The 22,943-nt window shown below is 39.3% G+C and overlaps 1 protein-coding gene across 5 annotated transcripts in view; it reads right to left on the bottom strand.

Moving 5' to 3' along the window:
* dab2ipb (DAB2 interacting protein b) overlaps window positions 1-22,943 on the bottom strand; it is a 211,915-nt gene that overhangs the window by 91,778 nt on the left and 97,194 nt on the right. Inside the window, exon 1 of one of the 5 annotated variants that reach the window (XM_047372564.1) lies at window positions 4,408-4,621. The exons of the other annotated variants lie outside the window; for them this stretch is intronic. The gene's annotated coding sequence lies outside the window, so the exon portion shown is untranslated. Of the gene's footprint in view, window positions 1-4,407; window positions 4,622-22,943 lie in introns of those variants that run through there. 5 annotated transcript variants of the gene reach the window in all.

Genomic DNA, 22,943 nt, shown 5'->3' with positions numbered 1-22,943 from the left:
GAAGAAACTGTCTGGGAGGGGCATAAAAGGTTTAGTCACCCAGAATTAACAAGAGTAGAAAATACTAGAGCATAAACAATCGCTGACTGTTGTTTTGTTTCAGTCTTCCTACTTCATCGCCTAGTTTCTCCTATCCTTATATCACATTTGGCCTCGCCGTCTCACTCTTTGTTCCATCTGCATGTCCATAAAGCACCAGAAATGACCAACAGCTCTGTCATTGTCGGTCTACTTGTTAACAAGATGTGAGCAAGCATACACGCTCGAAACAATCCCAGACCTCTGGATACAGCATGTGAACAGACATCAGTATGTACAATAACATCAGCTCATGCATACAAACGTATACACCGCTCCTAGCTATGTGGAGAAAAATAATAAAAGCTCATAATGTTACTGCACAAACAGCTGTAGAATCCATGTATTGAGTGCTCCAAATGCTTTTAGCATAATTTGAATTCAGGCTGTTTCTTTTTTTATTTCTGTAAGCCTCAAGAACACAAGCCACTAGCTGAGCTCCAAAACCTACAGCAACAGCATGCTGTGGCAAACAAGCACACAAATTGTCAACTATCAGACAATCATTTCAGGTTTCACAGAACAGAAAATAGTTTTCTGTTGGGAAGAAGAATGTTTCTCCATCCAAATCTGATTAACTTTTGTCTTTATAAAATACAGGGGAAATGTATGCGCCTATACAATCTGTGCAATGTTCTTTATACAGGTCCTTCTCAAAATATTAGCATATTGTGATAAAGTTCATTATTTTCCATAATGTAATGATGAAAATTTAACATTCATATATTTTAGATTTATTGCACACTAACTAAAATATTTCAGGTCTTTTATTGTCTTAATACGGATGATTTTGGCATACAGCTCATGAAAACCCAAAATTCCTATCTCACAAAATTAGCATATCATTAAAAGGGTCTCTAAACGAGCTATGAACCTAATCATCTGAATCAACGAGTTAACTCTAAACACCTGCAAAAGATTCCTGAGGCCTTTAAAACTCCCAGCCTGGTTCATCACTCAAAACCCCAATCATGGGTAAGACTGCCGACCTGACTGCTGTCCAGAAGGCCACTATTGACACCCTCAAGCAAGAGCACTGTTCCCAGAGTGCTGTATCAAGGCACCTCAGTGGGAAGTCTGTGGGAAGGAAAAAGTGTGGCAGAAAACGCTGCACGAGAAGAGGTGACCGGACCCTGAGGAAGATTGTGGAGAAGGGCCGATTCCAGACCTTGGGGGACCTGCGGAAGCAGTGGACTGAGTCTGGAGTAGAAACATCCAGAGCCACCGTGCACAGGCGTGTGCAGGAAATGGGCTACAGGTGCTGCATTCCCCGGGTCAAGCCACTTTTGAACCAGAAACAGCGGCAGAAGCGCCTGACCTGGGCTACAGAGAAGCAGCACTGGACTGTTGCTCAGTGGTCCAAAGTACTTTTTTCGGATGAAAGCAGATTCTGCATGTCATTCGGAAATCAAGGTGCCAGAGTCTGGAGGAAGACTGGGGAGAAGGAAATGCCAAAATGCCAGAAATCCAGTGTCAAGTACCCACAGTCAGTAATGGTCTGGGGTGCTGTGTCAGCTGCTGGTGTTGGTCCACTGTGTTTTATCAAGGGCAGGGTCAATGCAGCTAGCTATCAGGAGATTTTGGAGCACTTCATGCTTCCATCTGCTGAAAAGCTTTATGGAGATGAAGATTTCATTTTTCAGCACAACCTGGCACCTGCTCACAGTGCCAAAACCACTGGTAAATGGTTTACTGACCATGGTATCACTGTGCTCAATTGGCCTGCCAACTCTCCTGACCTGAACCCCATAGAGAATCTGTGGGATATTGTGAAGAGAACGTTGAGAGACTCAAGACCCAACACTCTGGATGAGCTAAAGGCCGCTATCGAAGCATCCTGGGCCTCCATAAGACCTCAGCAGTGCCACAGGCTGATTGCCTCCATGCCACGCCGCATTGAAGCAGTCATTTCTGCAAAAGGATTCCCGACCAAGTATTGAGTGCATAACTGTACATGATTATTTGAAGGTTGATGTTTTTTGCTTTAAAAACACTTTTCTTTTATTGGTCGGATGAAATATGCTAATTTTGTGAGATAGGAATTTTGGGTTTTCATGAGCTGTATGCCACAATCATCCGTATTAAGACAATAAAAGACCTGAAATATTTCAGTTAGTGTGCAATGAATCTAAAATATATGAATGTTACATTTTCATCATTACATTATGGAAAATAATGAACTTTATCACAATATGCTAATATTTTGAGAAGGACCTGTATGTTCTAAACACCTAAAGAAAAAAAACGGGACTCTGCTTCTTTCCCATAGAGGGTACTCCTGGCTCAGTTCTTCTGTGTTTAGCTGTGTCTCTGTCCTATAAAAAAACAATGATGGAGCTAACTCAGTACATTACATACTACTGCATGTATACACGGTACACTACTCTGGTATTTATCGTTGAATAAAAAAAGAAAAAAAAAGTACTCCTAGCTTGGTGCTTAGCAGCACTTCTTTCCTGGACAAAACGACCAACCGAGGTAGTACTACCTATAATCTTGTGTTTTTTTCTCATATAAAGTACACCTGGCCCAGTGCCTTTGTGTGTTTTCTGTCTTTTCCCTGTATTGTTAAATCCAGTTGTAACAAATGACTGCTTTCTTAAGCCAAGTTTGGCTGGATGTTTCTTACTTTTAAATTTGGAGTGGTTCGTTTCCACTGTCGCCACATGCTTGCTTCGAAAAAGGGATTTCTGTGACCAAACTTAAACTTTCTGAAGTTCGTTAACAATTGGTTTTAAAACAATTAAATTTGACCCTATTGTATTGTATTAAAATTTGGAATAAACTGAACTGTATGTCATTGGGTCTAAATTTAGCTGTGTAATTCTATTGTAGTGAAATGGCTTATTTGAACAGAATTTGGGCCGAATGTGGTACAGTGTAATTGGACTTGTTTTATGAAAGGCCTTGAGATAGAAGATGTTGTCAATAGGTGCTATGCATATGAACAGAATGGGAAACAAATTAAATGAAGCATAATTTAAAAGACACATTGTGGTTGAGAAAAATGCACTTTTATATTTGGTTTTGCTCTCTAGTGGTCGCAAACTATGAATTCAACTAACGTAATTATTTACAACACAGATTATTTATGGTCATCTTAATGACTCAGCTCTTAGAGAATGAGGAACTTTCATGCATAGTTTCGTACAAAATTTAACAATTAAGTTGCAAACAGTCTTTGTTGGTCATTCTCATACCCAGGTTGGCCCACAAAAAATGTATTTAGATTTTTGGAAAAGTGTTCTCAGTGAAAAAAAAAAAAAAAAATTTGAAGAATGGTTTAAATTCTTCAAATTCTGATTTTTGTAGAACGCAAAGAAAAGGACATCTCTACTCTCTTAAAAAAATGATAATCAAATAAATCCAGTTAAACGCCATTAACTTAATCAAACCTGATGTGCAGTTGATGACTAATTTCATGCATGTAAGTATCTCATACACCTTGTTTTACTGCCATTAAATTGCTGTCACTGTTGTAAACATATAAGTAGCAGGCATTAATTAGCCCGTTTAGGTAATGAAAATTTTCGAATCAACATCATGCTGTCAAATATTCTGGCATGTATTGTAAATAATTCTGTTAGTTGGTGCAATGCTTAGTTTGAATTAACGCTACAATTTGAGGAAATCGCAGCAATTTCCAGAGGATATGACCATGCAGATGATGTTAAGATGAGATTACCTCTCTAAGGCAGAAAGGGGAATGACTTTGCCACATGAGCAGACATTCATCTCCCAAGAAAGATCACTGCTTCGTGATTAAAAGCCATTAACAATAGAGTTCCCTCAATGCTTTTTTTTTTTTTACCGCTAATCTACTTGGACTGAAACTGTTGGCCAGAACCAGCAGCTGACCTCACAATGTGGCCCAGTCATCTGATTTGTGTTAGCTGGCTGCCCCGCTGTCACACAGGCCAGCTTCATCTGACGTTCCCACATTAGAGTTTCACTCCCACAAACGAGCAAGTAAAACAGAGCAAAAACACACAATGCCTTTTTATGGCTCCTATTAAATCTGTCACAATTACTCCTCTGTCTTAACCTGAATGCAAACTCAGCACTTACATAATCATAAAGGCTCCTGAACAAATAAAGGATGTGTTAGAGTATGTGTGTGTGTGTGTTTGTGTGTGGTCAGGACAATATTAGTGACAGCAGAGTACAGCACAGCTGGAGCATCACCGGCACAAAAATTCAGAAGAGAGGAATAAGCTTTTGGTGAGCCGTCTGCATCCACATCTCTGTTCGCAGCCACACATTCACATGAAACAATCATCTCACAAAGGATGACAAGGCATGACATGTGAAGAGCTGGATAACACTCACCAGGCATGGTCAGAGTCTTATAACACTCGCATGGAGGGGGAAAATAAGCAGGCTGAGCCAGAAGTTGGGGGGTGGGGGTGGGGAGAGAAAAGAAAAGCTTGGCGAAAGATGAGGGAAAAATGTGATTTCAGAGATCCATTCCCCCCCTTTTTGCTGCTGATGCAGACTTCCTTCCTCACGTCTTTAGTTGTGGTTATCTCCTCTCCCTCTGACTGACTATGTCTCTCTTTCCTCCTTTGCTGCTCCTTTAAGGCAAGGGGTGGAGAAACAGCACCACAAAGCTCTCTCTCCTCCTTTTCTTTCTCCCACCCTCCCTTCCTCACCCTGCGCTGAGCATGCTCTACTTCCTGTGTGGCTCCTGAATTGAGACACACAGCCTTTATTTTCGTCTAGTTATTTCTTTCAGTGCAGATAAACGAGTCCTGATGTACCTCCAACACTTATTTTGGAGAAAAGGAACAGGATTTGTCCCTCCACCTCTGAGCATGTCCTGCTGAAGCCTTTCCACTTACTCTCAGTGATTGACTGCACCTCCCATCTCTTTCTGTTCGCAAAGGGAGGAGCCAGTGTCTGCGTGTGTGTTTTGTTGGGGGGGAATTACATGTGTGTGTAGTGCAGCCTAGCTAACCCACCCACCCACCTCCCCTCCCCACCCCACAGTGTGGCTTCAGTGGGAGCAAGTGTTTGTGTGTGTGTGTGTGTTCATTGTCCTATCAGCTGTGGTTTAAGGTGTTTCCTCTTTGCTGTTGTTGCCACTGTCTTTGGCAAGGGGAGGGAGGTAAATGTGCTACCAACCAGCCTGTACTATGTACAGATCAGCTGAAAGACCAGTAAACTGTGTGGGCTCAAGCTCTGGCAAAGTAACTTAGCCAATGAGATTTGCCACAGGGTTGATACTGGTGAGACTGGAATGTAAGTGGGAGGGTTTTGAAATCGGATTGGTGGACTGGCAGAGGAGTTAGGGGTAAGCTTGATTCTATTTCTAGAAGTTCAGGACTGGCAGGGCTGGCGTTGGGAGGATGAAACGCTGGGCAGGGCACACTGATAAGAAAAGGGCAGCTGAGTACTGTGCTCACATACTCCCTGCACATCTGAAATGATGTCATCAAATATGACATCACCCTTACTTCTTCATTCTCCCCGACACATGACACATACACACCAGTCCCTATGTGGGTTTAATGACTGTACAACAGGATATGCACGGACCTAAACACCTACTTTATGATTTTTATTTTTGAAACAATAGCAGCTGTCACCAGCACATTGTTGGTGGAAATTGAGCAAATCATGAAAAATACGATGGACATCTGTTTCCCTTTCAAGCAACAAAAAACAGATCTACATTTCAAAATCATTAGCCAAAACTCAGGGTCAAAAGACATTTTGCAGCTTTACAACCACCAGCTTTACTGTATTTTATTGGGATTTTATATACGTAATAGAAGAACAAAGCTTACCTGTGAATTTGAAGGAAAATAATATATTATTTTCAAAATGTTTTACAAAGAAAAGTCCAAAAAGTGTGGTGAGCCCCTTTCAGCCCCTTTCATGCCTTTTCAGTCAATAATAAACCATTCCATCCTTACCCAAAAAGGCAAGAACCTCTCTGACCTGACACTGGTCATTCACACGTTATCAATCAAGCTGCCCATGTGAGCAATCATAGTCTATTGTGAAAAAGAAAAGTTGGGGGAATGGAGCTCTGCATGGTCGATATTTAGCATGACAGAAGTATTGGAAAACCCACAATTTTTAACACATTGATGGCATGTGATACCTCTTCACTGCACAGAGGTGGTCTTTGTCTGGTTTGCCTTTAATCCTCTAGACAATTGGCCACACAGACTATCTTGAGACAAAAAAGGGGTTTACATTAACACAAGTCAGTTGACACAGGATATGACTACGTGGCTTGGTGAGTCAGGAATGTATTAGCTGTGGTTGACTTCAATGCTCCCAGCAGTCTCTATGTGGCATAGAGGCTGTAAACGTTTTTTTAAGTGTTTTAAAGTAATTTATAGGAGCGGCTATAATTTAGAGAACCATCCAGCACCTGCAAGTCTTTTGGGGTATGTCTCTTCCAGCGTTCCACATCTAGAGAATTAAAGTTTTGCCCTATTTAATATACCTCGTGCTCAGCCAGATTGGATGAAAAGTGTTGGTGAACATCATTTTTTCAAGTCTTGCCAGAAATCCTCATTTGGGTTTAGTTCTGGACTTTGACTTTGACTAGGCCAGTACAAAACTTTACTTCAACAATTGCATTTTTTGCTGCAGCGGGTCATGAGTCTAGTTTTCAGCTAAGAAAAAGTTTATAGTCTCACATCTGATAAAATGTTGAGCTGATTTAAAGTGTTTTAAGGTTCTCAATGAACACAGAAAAAAAAAAAACTAACAGCAATGAGAGTGGAATAGCTTTTTAAAATCAGTCAGTTTTTAAGTTTTATCTAAAAGTCTTATATATCCAAAATCACCCTCATAAAACATTGCCTGTACCTAACTGTCTATTCATATTTTTTTACGGTTTCTCTCTCTCCCATCTTATTAAATCATTAGTGTAGAATCTAAAAAGCCATAAATCCTTTCTGGTTCACTTAATCCAATTAGAGAAGCCTAAAGCTACACCCTCCCCACACAGAAACCAATCATTTACCACCACTCCACTTTTATCAGTCAAATTAGCTGCACCAGGAATAGGCCAATTTTAGGTCTTCCAGCTGCTGTTGAACTCAATGATCATCAGTTCTTCCCGAAAACTCCATTGAGATTTGGTGTTTAAAGGATCCACAGAAGGAATAGGTCAAATAATCTCATGGTTTAAATCCACTAAGCATAACTTGCATGCAGTTTAGAGGAAGTGACAAAATGGCAGCTGTATAGAATTGCATTTATGTTTTAAGGTAAGTTGAAGCAAAAGCTACGTTTAACACTGAAATCAAATCAGATATTCTAGCCCTATTTAGTAACATAAGCCTTCAGAATTTCTATGTCTATATTACTGTGCTTCACTTCTATTTTAAAAATATGAATTCTCTCACTGTACCATTATTTGCCCATAAAATTCTTAACTTTAAGACTTTCATTTAAAAATCTGAATACCTGACCAAGACACAACCCAGCTTTCAATGACCCCAATGACAGAGCAGTCTTTTTTTATTCTGTCATCTGTCTATTTTCCTCTCTTTTATGGCAGCATCCATCTCTTCATTTCTAATTCTCAGTACAGTGAACAGGCACTTTAGCGATTTCTAGGTCTGATAAGGGACAAGAATGTCAGTTAGTTTAATAGACCGTGTCAGTCATGGAGGGGGAATAAAAGCTTTACAAGTCTTATCTTTCCTTATGTAAATCTTGAATTATGTAAATGAAGGAGACAGGAGAGCAGTCTGCGAGATGAGATATAGCTGTGAAATGTAGATTCAATATTATGTAGCTGGGACAATGAGATGTAAAAGTAAGAACGTTATTAGAAGATCAGGTGAATTGTTGTTGAAGGCCAGTTTCTCCTGTCTTATTCAGGAAGTTCTTGTCATTTCAAGTCAAGTCAAGCTTGCTTCTGTACTGAAATATAATAAATCTGCCTTGAGTTTAAGATATAAAATTATTTACAAATACATATAAACTAATCCCAAAGCATCTTAGAAAGAAGAACAATCATAACACATTTAAAAATAGGTAAATTAATTTACCTGTTTCGAATACAAACTTCGAATTGTAGGCCATTACAGCCACTGAAATTTTTAAACATGCAGTACATTATTCACCTTAAAATTAGGAGAGAGCAGAATTTGTTTGTTTGTGTGTGTGTGTGTGTGTGTGTGTGTGTGTGTGTGTAGGTTTGAGATAAGACTCTTATTTGTTGTAATTCTTAGGACTGAATCAAGGCATGCTTCACTAACAAAACTCGTTTGTGATCATTACCTAAGAATGTTGCTGACAAATAAATATGTGCTGCTGAATATGAAAGGGGATCATTTGGCATGCTTGAGAGCTGGGCATTGTCAGGGACTAAAACTCTCTTTGCCACAATCACAGCAAACGTGTAGGGTGCTCTAGTTAGATGAGACGTTCTGACGAACATGCAAAATGTAACGTGTAAAGGAAAACTAACATGTCTGAAGCATAGGTTCAACTTTCAACAGGACAAGGACCATAACACAAACAGGAAAGGATGTAAGGGGAATGGTTTAGATCAGTGGTGTCAAAAGTTAGTCCTCAATGGCCAATGTCCTGCATGTTTTAGATGTTTCCCATGTTCAACAAACCTGAAACAAATGTATGGATCATAAGCAGGCCCCTGTAGAACTTGATAGTATGCTGATAAGCTAATTCAGGCTGTCTTGGAGCAGGGACACATCTCAAACATGCCTTTGAGAATCAGAGTCACTCCTACAGTTTGATCTCGATGAAGTAATGTCTCTAGGAGATACGGTGATGAGTGAAAAATAAAGAAAACCAAAACCTTCATTGAAAACTAGAAATAACATGGGATGCAGGTTTATAAGAAGGTATAACTTTTTCACTTTCACAGCAAGACTAGGGCTTGTCCTGCTGATATTTAAACAGCATGTAGAGTCACAGCAAGGTTTGCTTCAAAGGGTTTAAGCCAGAGGTAACTTAAATCAGTCTCTGTAAAAAAGGAAGTCCTCACTGATTGTGAGCCAGTTTGGCCATGAAACTCAATTTAGCAGTCCGAGTCAGTGCTGGCTTTCACCCACCCTCAAACAGAAGTAGGAATGTTACTGACCACACTGGTGGAACTGGAAAAGAGATTTTCAGGCCTAGTTTTTTCTCTGAACATAATAGTTTGGCAGATGGTTAGTTGGCAAGATCTAAACTATGTTTCAGTCATTTTGTCGTGGAAGGATCTTGGGTCGGACCAAAGCGCAGACAAGAGCTCGGTAGCCGCATCATAGTACTTCCTTGTTTATTCACAAAAGTCCAAAAACGTAACAAAAACACTGCAGGGATGAAGCACAAGTACAGTCCAAAACTTACATGAACTCTGCAGGTCACTTAAGGCAAAAACGTAGCAAAACCGTAGCATAGTCTCCAAACGAAGCATAGACAAAGCATAGACATGGTAGGGAAAGGGATAGTGACAAACACAGAAACACAGACAACACAGACATAGAAAAGGAACCAGTGAGGAACTAAGCAAACAGAACAACTAATATACACAGAGCACAGAGAGGGGAACAAAAGGCAGGTAATCAAAGAAACAGGGAACAGGTGTGACAAGGAACAGGTGAAACAAATACAAAAGCTGAGGATGGGTGAAAGGACTAAACAAACAGAAAACACAAACTAAGCAAGAGAATAAATCAGAGGAGGAAATAAAGAACTAGAATAACTATGAACTAAAGTAAACAGAGAAACTAGAGGGGAACATAGAAACAATAACTTAAGAAATAAACAAAGAACCATAAGGAGAATCAAAATTACAAAATAAACCATCAAGTCCAAAATGTCACTCCATGACACATTTAGCCAGATTTAGTATTTAAATTCTTAGGTCAGTGTTTTTTAAATTTACAAGCATATTTCAAACCAATGTTGCAAAATAAAACTTTAGTTTTACATCTAATTTCACATAGTAATAAACTATGATTTAACCACTTCATATAACCACTTCCTTGGCGAATGTGAAGCTATTTCTACACCTCCTGTAAGTTAGTCTAGGAAAGACTAAAAGACTGTATAAGCTTTTTTATTTGAGTAAAATCCTAAGCAGGGTACAGAAAAAAAGGTTAAGCAACACAAACTCGAAAAAACAAAAATGAATGAAATATAACATTAGGCCCTTTTACTTAGATGACTGTAGGGAAAATGCATTAAAGCCTCACACCATGGCAATCTAGAGGACCCTTAAAGGGCTTGCCATTTTTGAGGAGAGGATGTGTGAGTCAATTATCAGTAATAGTTCCTCTACCTCTAGTAGACAGATGTCATATTGCAGTTAGTTTGCAGAAAAGGGAAGAAATACTCAGAGCGGTGAAAGGGTATTGTTCTTAGCTGATTTGAGCTATTTTAAACAACTCAAACTGAAAAATGCATATATCCTTGGGATGGATAATATTACCAGACACCTTTGTAAGAGACATCTGTTAAGTTTGTCACTGTTTTATCAACCATGTAGTCCTTGTTTTTATGCACAATTACTTTGGCAAAGTCTACCTACATTTTTAGTGCGCTTGATCATCTGACCTTGACTCCAACTGGGTTAATTTCCAAACAACTATAAGACCTAGGAGAACACAGTAATGTAATTACATATATAACAGTTGGTTGGAAATCCAAAAGTTTACTGGATTGACAGAAAACTGATACAGCTAACAGCCAAAATCTTGTCAGTAATCAGTTGCTAAAGTGTATATGTTTTATATATTGTATCCAGATAATGTTGTAACCAACATATATATAAATGTTTTTTTGTTTTAGTTGTATTTAATTGTTAAAGTTTGTGAAACAACGGTCACCATTCTGACTAGTATAGAGATGCTGAGGATTTTGAGACAGGCTATTATTTTTGCAGTGGCTTCAGGGATGGGAAGTTCCTGTGGTTTTAAGGCTTTGTTCAATTCATCTTGGAAGAAAGAGCTCAGAGCTGGGACGAACATCACACTCTAGTTGTAAGTGTTCTACTACAGTTGTAAGTCGGAAAACAGTAGGATTTGATAATTCTGTAAGTGCTGACTACTGTTGTGAATACAAGCAGATTTCTTTCCATTTTATCTGTCAAAACACAATAGGAACATGTTCACAAATAGACCTTTATGATCGCTATGTTTGCCACTGGTTAAAAGAGAGAGATGAAAAAATGTCAGAAGTCCTGATAAATAGTTACATTTGGCCAGGTTCAATAATTTTTTTATGAATGGCAGCCATATTGGACTCTAAAACAAGGGTTAATCTGCCAGCGCTGACATGTACTCAGAATTCCGACTTCGGTGCAGGTTCTTTGTATTTGTTCCTGGAAATTTGCTAATTCTGACTTCCGGGTACAAAGATAATGTCCTATTTTTTGGCCAGACTCATTATAGGCTGATCAGGCAGATTGATACAACAGACATCCTCTGCCAAGGTAAGACTGCATAATGACTCAGATGTGGTTCAGCTGAGAAAACTGCAGGAAACTTAATGATCTCTGGCGAAAGTGCAAATAGCTGCTAACAAGCTGTTTTATTAAACGGATATGAGCATTTGCAATTTAATCAATTAATTAATTAATTAATTAATTAATTCATTCATTCATTCATTCATTCATTCATTCATTCATTCATTCATTTTCAGTTTAAGTTATTTTAAATTGCTTAAAGAGAGAACCTTTCTGACTGGCTATAAGCCTTTCTCAACTGTACGGGATGCTTTTATTTCTCTAGAAATACTTAAAATAATCTAATCTAACCATTCAGCAACTACAGATAATTACTAATGTCACTGAGTCATTTTGATGTATGGACTCTTCAGTATTTTCAATTTGTAAATCTTGTTTAACTGAAACACTGTAAACTTGTCTTTACTGAATATATAACCTGCAAGCTGTTTTACAAAACAAAAATTAAAGATTTACCAAATAGCTCTTGTAGAACAGAAATGGTTGAAGTTGCTCAATTATAAAATCCCAATAACGATCCTCTTCCAAAGAACATAATACTTTCACTTCTACTCACAAACGTTTCTCAGAGGTTTGTTATATTTAGCTATAGACAATGATGGTCCCACAGCACTATAGTTTCTACTATTAGTAATGTCTCCTTATAACAACCATCTAAAGAGCCTTTGACCAGTCTATGGTTGAATTAATGAGTAAATGAGAATGCCACATGCCTACTAAGCAGTCTTCTTAAAGGATGCGCAGAAAGCTGCTTTGATGGGGCCCTCAGTATTCCTATCAGGATCCTGGTCCTATCCATTAAAACTCATTACCCATGGAGGAATTGAAAGAGGGAAGACCTTTGGCATGCTTGGCCCGGGCTCACAGAAGCCTTATGGGGGTTAAACATCAACAAATCCACGAGACCTCACCAGCTGCACAGGATCCAACACTACAAGAAGAGACTTGAGGGGTAATTCTGTTGCAAAGTGTGTAGATTGTAAAAGGATAATGGTGGTGATATACTGAAAAGCTCTACGGGAATATCAACAGTTTGGTTTGATTTAAATCTCACATTTAATTGCATTTAAAGTTAAATAATATATCTCTGACATCAATTTTAAACAGAGGGATAATGGCACATTTTGTAACATTATCTTTAATAATGTAAAATCCATTTGCTCAAACCATTGCCATGATTAACATTTTAAAATAAGCTATGCTGGATATAAAGAGTGAATATTATACACATTGGTTGGATAATTGCTGACAAAGACTTACAATCTGTCGTTTGTATTGCTATCAATCACTTATATGGCATAGCTTTGATTATCTATCATCTCCTACAGCAATTGTAAGCAATTAAAGGTTAGAAAAAAGTTGAGAAAATCAACAAGGCATTAAGCAGATGCCATTGTGCCCAAAACAACAAAAATGTGAGGGTTAACTTAGAAACAAACTTTTGGGGGAGGTTCACATGGCTGAGCTTCAAGATGGTACTGAGCCCAACATGCAGCATGGATGCTAACATGACTAGTGTAGCCAAAGTATTGGACGAGTCACTCTACTCCAAATTTTGGCATCAGGTTGGATAGCATCAATGTAAGACTTATAGAAATGGGAAACATTAAGACTGCACTGGAGGGTAAAGTGTTTGAGGTAAAGCAAGACATATTGAACCATGTGGCCCACATTGAGAAGGCAGAGGCCCACATTGCTGAGGCAGAGTGCACACTCGAAAAAACAGAATAATTGCTGAACTCAGCTATCAAAGTAATCCTACTACCTCTAAAACAGGTGACCTGGAAAACCAGGTCATATGCATCTTTGGCATATGAGAGAGAGCAGAGGGAAAACAACCACTCTTCAACTTAAACCTTCTATAGATTCCAACACAAACCCTGCTGACTCAGGATCTTACACTGTGGAAATATCCACCTCTTAGGGGCGTAAGGGCCTCCTAAACTGGCGGGTAGGTACCATCTCATTGCAGGTGCTCTCTCCTTCAAGGAGTGCATTCTGTTGGCGGGGTGGAGGGTCTTTGGGAGGGGGTGGGGCGAGGTCAACCCAGGTGTACAATGTCTTATGTGTTCTGGGAGTTGTTCGAATGTTGGGGTGAGTGTAGGTTTTCTTATGAGGTGGAGGTGGGTGGTTGGCCTTGGGTGGGGATAGGCAATCGTTTGGATCCGTGTGATTCTGTTTAGATTCTAGTTTGTTGTCTGGGTTCCTATTCTTGATTTGAATTGGGTGAGCGGCGATGGCAAAGCTGAGCTGGATAATGTTTCTCCCTGGGCTATCGTTGCAGCGGCGGTGATGTGTGTGTTTGTGTGGTTGCGGGGGATTGGTGGGGGGCGCTGGCCCTGGGTACTTGGCGCTGGCCAGGGACCTCTTGCTGGTTGAGTTTGTTCCATCTTGGTGTGGGGTCGGGTGTTCTGTTGAGGGTGTGGTGCTCAGTGAGGTCTACCCTGTTGCGTCTGTGGGCAGAGGCTGGGGTGGCATTGGGCAGGGCCCTTGCCGTCGCAGCACGTTGTGTGGTGGGGAGCAAAATGTGGCGGGGTGCTTGAAGCAGGGCTGTGTGTAGAGCTTTTGCTGTGTGGGTGTGGCTTCGTCGGCTTTTCAGGGATGGAGCTTACCTGTGGGGGTGTGCCCCTGTGGGAAGGGATTCATGGCATTTTGGTACATGGGCATGTGTTTGATATCTGTGTCCTGGTTGGGGGTGGCCCTGTGAGGAAATTCATTTTGGGGTTCATGGGGGGTAGGGGGCTTATGGGGTTAAGATCAGAATTCATTGGGGGATTGGGACTGTTTCATCGTGTGGTGGCTCAGGTTGGCGTGGTAGTTTCGACCATGTAGACCCTTTTTTTGTACATGACCTCCTCTCTGGAAGAGGATGGGGGTTGTTGGGGACTGGGGTCGGGGTGGGGGGTCTGGTTCTTTGCCGGGGTAGCTCGGATTCGGGCGGTGACACACTAGTCTGGGGGCTGGTGCTGAGTGCCTGTCTTCCCTGGAGGGAAGGGGACCATCTTTTTGGTCCGGGGGCTGGTTGCACCCATGTGGTATCGGCACCTGGACCTGGGAGTATAGAGTATGTATGAGAAGTGAGAGTGAGTGTACAATGTCCATTGTTGTTTGTCTTTACATTGGGTGCATGGGTGTGCGTGCTTTTATGTGTAAGCATGAGGGTGGGAATGTATGATTGTGACTGTGTTTGCCCGTTCTCGGTGTCCAGGGTTGGGTGCTTTGGTGTGTGCCAGCTCACTCCCAGTGACTGCTTGCTGAGGCCTGGACCACCGGGCTATGTCGGGCCTCTGCTTGGGGAGTGATATTTAACGGGGTATCGGGTCTCTGGGACCATGGCTGGATCTGCTCGGGTGTAGACTGCTGCCGGCGGGGCCTATGGGCTCGTTGCTGCAGCTCTCTGGGGCTTCTGAACTGTGGCTGCTGGGTGGTTCCCCTGGGACTCTCCCCTGCTCTTCTCTGGGGGTGTTGGGGTAGCTTCAAAACTTTAAAGCATTAGTTGCCTGTTTTCTTGGCACTCAGACAACAATTCTGAGCACTATTCTGCCGGACAGGGCAAAAAAAAGAAAAAAAAGGAAGAAGAAGCCGGAGAATTCTATAAGAGCCTTCCAAAGGAAACAGCATCAGATGCTCACAATCAATGAGTCATGAAGGACAAGTTACTTAAGCAACAGGTAAACCAATAACACATTCCTTGGGAGTGCTCTTGGGCCAACAAAAGTGATCGGCAAAAATTTACAGTAGAGATAAAATCCTAAGTTTGAGTAAATATGTAGTTCATGTAAACATAATTGTTTGCTCAAAAGCGTGTATTTGTTCTAAGTTTAGTTTGAACTGTTTTGGGGTACATGCTAACAGCTAAGCTTTAACTTATTCATTACTTTTTCTACCAAGGGTAAACCTTATTGTAGAAAGATTTTGTATTTTATGGTTAGTAGACACTGTGTATTACACAGGGTTATGGTGAGGTCACGCTGACAGTCATGTGGATCAACACCCACCAAATATTTTTGTTTAAGGGAAGGTGGAGGCATTTGTGAAAACGAAATGCAAATGTTCAGTCAGGGATTGTTCACGGCAAGTTCTGCATTTAGTATGTGTGAGAATGTATGTGCAAACCTGCATCTTCAGTACTATTCTTTCTTAGTTATTTTACAAGGTCAATCAAAGACCCATGGGAGACATGTTATTGTACAGGGCCATGTTTCAACATTAAAAATAAATCTGATAAATATTTATAGTACTAAAAAGGATAACCCATCCTTTTATGAAAATGTATTTTTAACCTTGTCAACCTTTAATGGACGTTATATCATAGCAGGGAACTTTAATTGTACCCTGGACCCAACGGATTTTGACTTCTGCAATTTAAATTATTCATTAGAACGTATAAGACATGTAATTACCCTAAATGCTTAAAAAAGGAACTTCTCTCCATTGTCTGTGGAAACGTCGTAAAATACAGGAATTCTGGAAAGATGTTATCAAGTGTTGGTCTGAATCGTTTCATGTAAAAATCCATCTAAAGGCTAAACTCTGTGTACTTGGAATCTATCCAATGGACTTTAAACACACAGAGAAGCAGACTAACTTACTAGACTATAGGCTACTTCAAGCTTGGAGAGCTATTGCAATATGTTGGAGGAGCGTGGATGCCCCCTCCCTGGGACTCTGGAAGAAGGAAACTGCAGATTCTCTAGGCCTGGAAAGACTAACATACAGCGGGACTTTGCACATCTCTGGAAGCTATGAATGAATCACATCATAGGGTCTGGAGGCAGGACTTTTTTTTGTAAAAAAGTGTGAGTCTTGTCTGTATTGCTTCCATGGATCATCCGCTTTTGAGTATTGTGTATTTCTGCTCTTTACCATGGTGTATGCAAGTTTGAGGTATGGATGTGTGTGTGTGTGTGTGTGTGTGTGTGTGAATGTAAGGTGGTTTAGATGTCTGTTAGCAATGTTAAGATGTTTGTGTTGTATAAGAGAACATTTCTATAAAAATAAATGAGGGAAAAAAGAAACTAATAATTTGGCAGTATGTAGTTAGCTATCCACTCTTTTTTATAGTTATACTAAAGAATATTTTAGTAACAGTTGCATAAAGTACATCTAAGTAACTTGTTACCCTTCCACCCAGTGCAAGTATGTACTTGTGATTTGACATCTTTCAAATAACTGTTAGCAATAACAATACCTTCACAGAACTCTATTTTAAAAAGTCCAGACTAGATTTAACATCTTTATAAAGGGATGAATATAGTTTTAAGACAATTCAGAAGCTTTATCTAATCAGCGATGGGTACCAATAAATGCTACTTCAAGTTGTGCTCTTAAGTTCAAAATAACTCAATAATTGTAATGTATCAATATCAGAAAGGAGAAGGAAGGAATAAGTCCCTCCTTGTGGACTTAGATCTTGGGCCGCTGGATAATTGGCATCAGCTATAGCGAAGCAGGTAGGGTGGTAGGCAGCTCTAACTGCAAAAATAACTTATGAAATTATTCTCTTTCGACATGTGAATAAAGATTTTTTTTTTTTCAAGAAAAAAATATAATTGTAGGAAAGTGAATAAGGAGGGTGGGTCAGTATGATGAGTCATTTAATTCAAAATTAAATAAATAAATAAATACTGCTATTGATAAATTATTAATAAATATTCCATGAATTAAATAAATATCCCCATGAAACAAATCAAAATAATTATGTTAAAAGAAATTTTCATCTTATTTTATTTAATTTACTTAAAGATTTATTTAATTTTCTTAAAGATTTATTCATTTCATAATGTAGTTTTATTTTGTAAAGCTACTTTAGGTATTTCAATGACATTTACTTTTTAACCCTGTTTTTCATTTTAAGCTCTTTTTATTTCATGTTCTTATGTTCAAATGAGGGGGCGCAGTTTTATCTGCTGGGTGGCGCTGGGACAGCAGGGCCGAGCTCAATTCGTGGCTGTGGCAGGCAGAAGACAGCATGCCAGAGCTGCTGCAGCACCGGAGGGAGCGAATCCCCCTGGCTCCCCTGGTGCCAGGGGGGACGCCATGGCAGGCCGTAAAAGCTGCCGCTGTTTTTGAGAAAGCCAATGCTAATTACGGGATGGCATTATTGTTATAGCCTGTTACTTTTAAATGATGATGTCTTTATTGGTTTTTATTTAATAAACAGCGTTAGACCCATAACATAAGGTGGCTGTATTTACTTGAGATGGAAAATAAATAGCATTATGTGTGATGTGCTGAAAGGATGACGAAGACTTATTGCACAAACAGTCGGTTTATTATAGAGCACAAGCGGCTATTCTAATTTGTCACTCACAAAAAATTATAAATAAATGCTTAAAAGCACGCTGGCACTCTGTGGAAGTCCCTGGCCACAAGGCTGCCGCAGGATGCCATGGGGTGCTGTAAAAGCCCAACATGCTGCCATGGCGGCTGCCGCTGTTTTTGTGAAAGCCAATGCTTGCCAATCTGCAAACGGGATGTCATTATAGTTACTATTGCCTGTTAGACAGTAATTACTTTCAAATGATGACGTCTTTATTGGTTTTTATTTCATGAACAGCATTAGACCCATAACATAAGGTGGCTGTATTTACTTGAGATGGAAAATAAATAGCACTATGTGTGTGTATGACGTGCTCAAAGGATGACGAAGACTTATTGCACCACAAAAACTTCCACAAAAACAGCGACAACCACCATGGCAGGCTTTTATGGCCGGTCTGGCACCTTCTGGCATCCTCGCAGTATCCCCAGGCACGCTGTCTTCTGGCAGACAGCGGCATGCTTCTGCCGGCCACAGCCACGAATTGAGCTCGGCCCTGCTGTCCCAGCGCCACCCAGAAGATAAAACTCCGCCCCCTCATTTGAATATAAGAACATGAAATAAAAAGAGCTTAAAATGAAAAAAGGGGTTAAAAAGTAAAAGGCACTGAAATACGTAAAGTAGCTTTATAACATACAAGTGTCACAAATTAAAACTGCATTAATAAATAAATAAATAAATCTTTAAGTAAATTAAATAAATCTTGAAATGAATTAAATAAAATGATAAAAATTTATTTTAACATAATTATTTTTGTTTTATTTCATGGGGATATTTATTTATTTCATGTAATAGTTATTAATAGTTTAACAATAGCAGTATTTATTTATTTATCTAATTTTGAATGAAGCGGCTTTCCATAGGTCAGAAGTCTTCCATCTCAATAATAAAGCAGCAAGAAGAAAGCAAAGAATAGCACATAATGTTTTATCAAGGCTAAGATGTTATCATACTCTCCAGCTGCTACAAAGAAAGCAAGTACAGACTAAAGCAAAGGTTTCCAAACCCTGGACTCTGGTCCAAATCTGCACCCAGAGAGCAGCTCTCCGGACTCAAAAGCATTTTCTCATTTACTATGTAGATATATACATTTTATTCCGTTCAGCTGCTGCGTCTTACTTTTGAGCAGGTGCGACGGGCAGCTATGTGTGTCAGGGACATTCTGGAGCTATGCGGGGTCCTTGAATGTGGGTTTTGTATGGCGGTACGGTACCAGTTGTGTTTCCACTGACCCACTGACCCACTGACGGCTGGATCTATGCCGGCTGAAGCTCTGCCTCCAGCCGTCAGTGTAGTGTGCCGTGCTGCTATTAACACTGCTGTTAAAACTGTTAAGTAACTAGCTTTGGAGCTCATGCTTGCTGACAGTACAACGACTTGCTGATGAACAGATGAGTGATTAAAAGAAGATGGCTTTGTCAAAAGCACATAAAGTGAACTATGAAAATCACACATTTAAAGATGAATGGACAGAAACCATTCAAAGAGTGTTTGATATTGGTATTTAAATGAGATTGCACTTCTCTGTTCAGCAGATGATTTCATGGGCATATGAATAATTGTTTAGAAGTTAAAAAACAAAAACTCAAGTTTTAATTAAATGTTAAATAAAAATGAAAGAAAATATATTTGTCAGTTGATTTAAAATGTTCAGACCTCCTAGTGTTTGGATGGTTGAGGTAGTGGCTAAAGGCTCAATGTCAGATCAGTCAGAGTTCAGGTGTGAAATTGATCCTTTCAGGATTTTGCAGAAATCTTGGAAGAAAAAAAGTTATATTTTTGTTTATTTTAGGAGGTTTCATACATGCATACATTTCTAAAGGAAATTGCGTATCCTTTATGAGTTTTGTTCTTTCATTTCAAACTTGCTCTTCTCAAAATGAGAACAGGTGTACACAGTTTAGTGATACTAAAACATTGTGCACTGTGCTAAGATGATATAAATGTCTCTGTACAGCGACCATTTATGTTTACAGAAGATGCATGTCTTCAAAGAACCAGAGTCCACCATTGTTTCTAGAGTGGCTCAATACAGGACAATCTAAACAACCATCACACATTTAGAGAAGGATCTACACAGGTCTTTATATTGCTCATATAGCTAAAACAAACTAAATTGTAAACAGACTGAATGTACATACAGTGCTCTCCATGATAATTGGCATGACTAGTTAAGATGTGTAGCAAAACCTTTAAAATACTTTTAATAAGTATAACTATTTTATTATTGCTCTGACTGTACATTTTGACAATTTCAGCTTGCTACCTAATTTTTGTATCACTTTTACTGAATTAAGAAGATTGACTCATACGTCTTTGTTAGTTAAGCAGTATTTTCTCTTGTTTTTCCCATTTTGAAGTGGCAAGAAGAAATGGGCCTCTTTAGAACACCACATACAATTTTTAAAGGTTCTAAGACACTCTACGCAAGTTAAAAGGTAAACTATAAATTGACTAATTGTGGGACTGGATATATTTATTTATTAAGGTGAAGTTTTTTACTCTACTAATAAATGTATTCAAATTAAAGTTTGGATTGATCTAAATTTTGCATTGTAAGATTCTGCTACTGCATTTATTTTATGGCTTCTTCACCAAGGGGCACAACACAGGGTACTGTGGTGCTTTTCTAGGCTTTGTCCATTCATAAACACACTTTAATACACTGATTAGAGACTGTGTGAGGAGCTCTGTAACATAAACTTCAACCTTTGATAACAGTTATAAATATTAAAGAATAAATTACCCTTTTAAAAAAATGCAGTAAACAGTTAAGTGCAATCAAAAATGCAGAGCACTGCAATAGCAATAGCACTGACCTCTCCAGAGGAACTTCTATAAAACATTAAGCTAAAAATTAATCTCATCTCCAAACAATCTCCAACAGAGAAAAATAATGATATCATAATCATCCCCAAATTAGAAGCATTAGTGCCTGAGAGGCTGTTGATGAGTTCATCATTTAGGTCTGTGTGGGATAGAGGCTAACAATGTACAGTGTTAGGAAAAACCTGTTCTATGAAACACATTATTACCTAGAGAGCCACGTTTCATCGGCACAAAATCATGCCAATGCATTGTAAATGAGACAGCAAGAGGGGCAGGGGGCCAAACAGAGAAAGCAGAAAGATGTGCTCTGCCTGTCTTCAATTATGCTGCTGCAATAAACATAATGAAAACACTGCTGCATTTTTTCTTGAAAGTAAAAACTTAGTATCTGATTGCTGGCATTAAAGTGTGTGTTGTGTTTCTCTGAAACATTTCCAGATTTTATGTTTATTTACTGGTGTGGATTGTGATAAATATCATCAAAAACAAACACTAAATGATAATCCACAAATTAATGAGGGATTATCCCAAAAGGTACCGGAAATGTATTGCCTTGTAAAATTATCCATACCCTGTGTTGAACCTTATCATATTTTGCCATTTTAAAACCAAAAACTATTTTGCTGGTATTTTCTGTGGTAGAGAAACACAAGGTAGCATATTAATAGATAGAAAAAACAAACGCATAGGCCTCTAAAAAAATGTAAAAAAAGAAAACATATATTTTTTAAATCTGCAAAGTGTCTTTGTCTTTTTTTCATGCTTTTAGAAATGTTAGGTTCATCCATTTTGGTCGGACAGACCAACTAGGCTGCACAGTTCGACATGCATAGCTTAAGAGGCGTCGCAGCTCTGACATCACCCAAGATTATAAAACCCATGGAAAATAAACCTTCGTTGCCATTTCCAGTATGTCTCACGGGACGACGCAATGGAGGCGCACATCTGGAGCAACAGAAACTCGCAGGCGAGTTACTTTTTCCTCCACATGGTCATTCCCGGAAGAGCTTGAAGCTGGAATTCTGTCTGATACAAAAAGGTCAGAAGATTCATAAACCGATCGAAGACCCCGCTGACACCCACAGAGGTGTTTCCCAGGAGACGAGTTTTCCTCCTTGTTTTTCAGTCGACTGCAACGGTTCCTCATATTTTCCCCGTTTTGAACAGATGAGAAGTTTACCGTCTTTGAGTTGATCACGGACACATAACACTTTGGTAACCCCCCCTGGTTTCTTCAGACCTACGACCCATCCTCAAACCGGTGAAGAGAAGAAGTCAACGTCAAAGTAATTTCGTTCTTTTTATATTAAATCAGATAGGTGTATTTAGAGGTCTGGGCAGGGTGAGGCATAGTTTAAGGTGATTTAGAATCACCAGTAGTTAATCCAAGGTATCGGCTTTTTGGATGCAATACTGATTGAAGTGTTTTATGCTAAGCTGTTTTGATTTGCTGTGCAAGTGCTGCTTGATCGTGGAGCACTGATACGATCAGCAAGGTGCGTGTGTTTTGTTCAGCTGATCCCAAATCAGCCGGGAGTTAGAAGTTGGACTTTTAAAAGCAGCTGCGGTCTGGGCCTCATGGTCTGACCACTCCTTTGTCCCAGTTTGTTACTGGAGTTTTCCACCGTGTTTCCAACTCAGAGGTTTATGACCCTTTGTTGGAGATTTGGGGCATTCAGCTGCTAGTGGCTAAGGGCGCAACCTACCGTTCTACCAGCTGATCGCCGCTCTCGAGATGCATCAATCAGCACACCAGGAGGGCTTCTATTTTCAAGTAAACCCAATTGCAAATTATTTCCATAAAACTGCTGGTTTGATCTTCATAGACACTCAATTCGCGTATGTTTTTTTTAAATTATTAGTTAGGTAACTATTTACTCTTTTTGTAGAATAGTGCTTGTTAGTTAGGTGAAGGATTTTGGACCAGAATAGTAATTACATCAGGGCTATATGGTTATGGAATAAATGTTCACATATATAAAGAGAAGCGTTTTTGTTTATCTCATGCAAGCGTGATTTATCTGTCAAAATAAAGTCAAAGTTCACTGTTCAGTAAAGCAGCTGATTAAACAGTGACATTTAGCGTGGTTTTGCTGAATAATTATCAGTTATTAATGATACTTAACTAATTGTAATTACTAAGTGGTTTGAGCCCATAATCACAACACCAGAGGACATCTCTGATTTCTATTCATAAGCAATTATTTTTGGTTGAGAAAACTATTAAGATTTTCAATTATAATTTTTGATTAATATTCATTAATC

The sequence above is a fragment of the Girardinichthys multiradiatus genome, chromosome 8, assembly GCF_021462225.1.
Source record: "Girardinichthys multiradiatus isolate DD_20200921_A chromosome 8, DD_fGirMul_XY1, whole genome shotgun sequence".
NCBI lineage: Eukaryota > Metazoa > Chordata > Actinopteri > Cyprinodontiformes > Goodeidae > Girardinichthys > Girardinichthys multiradiatus.
Note: the sequence above shows the minus strand (reverse complement) of the source record. Positions and strands in the feature narration are given on the sequence as shown.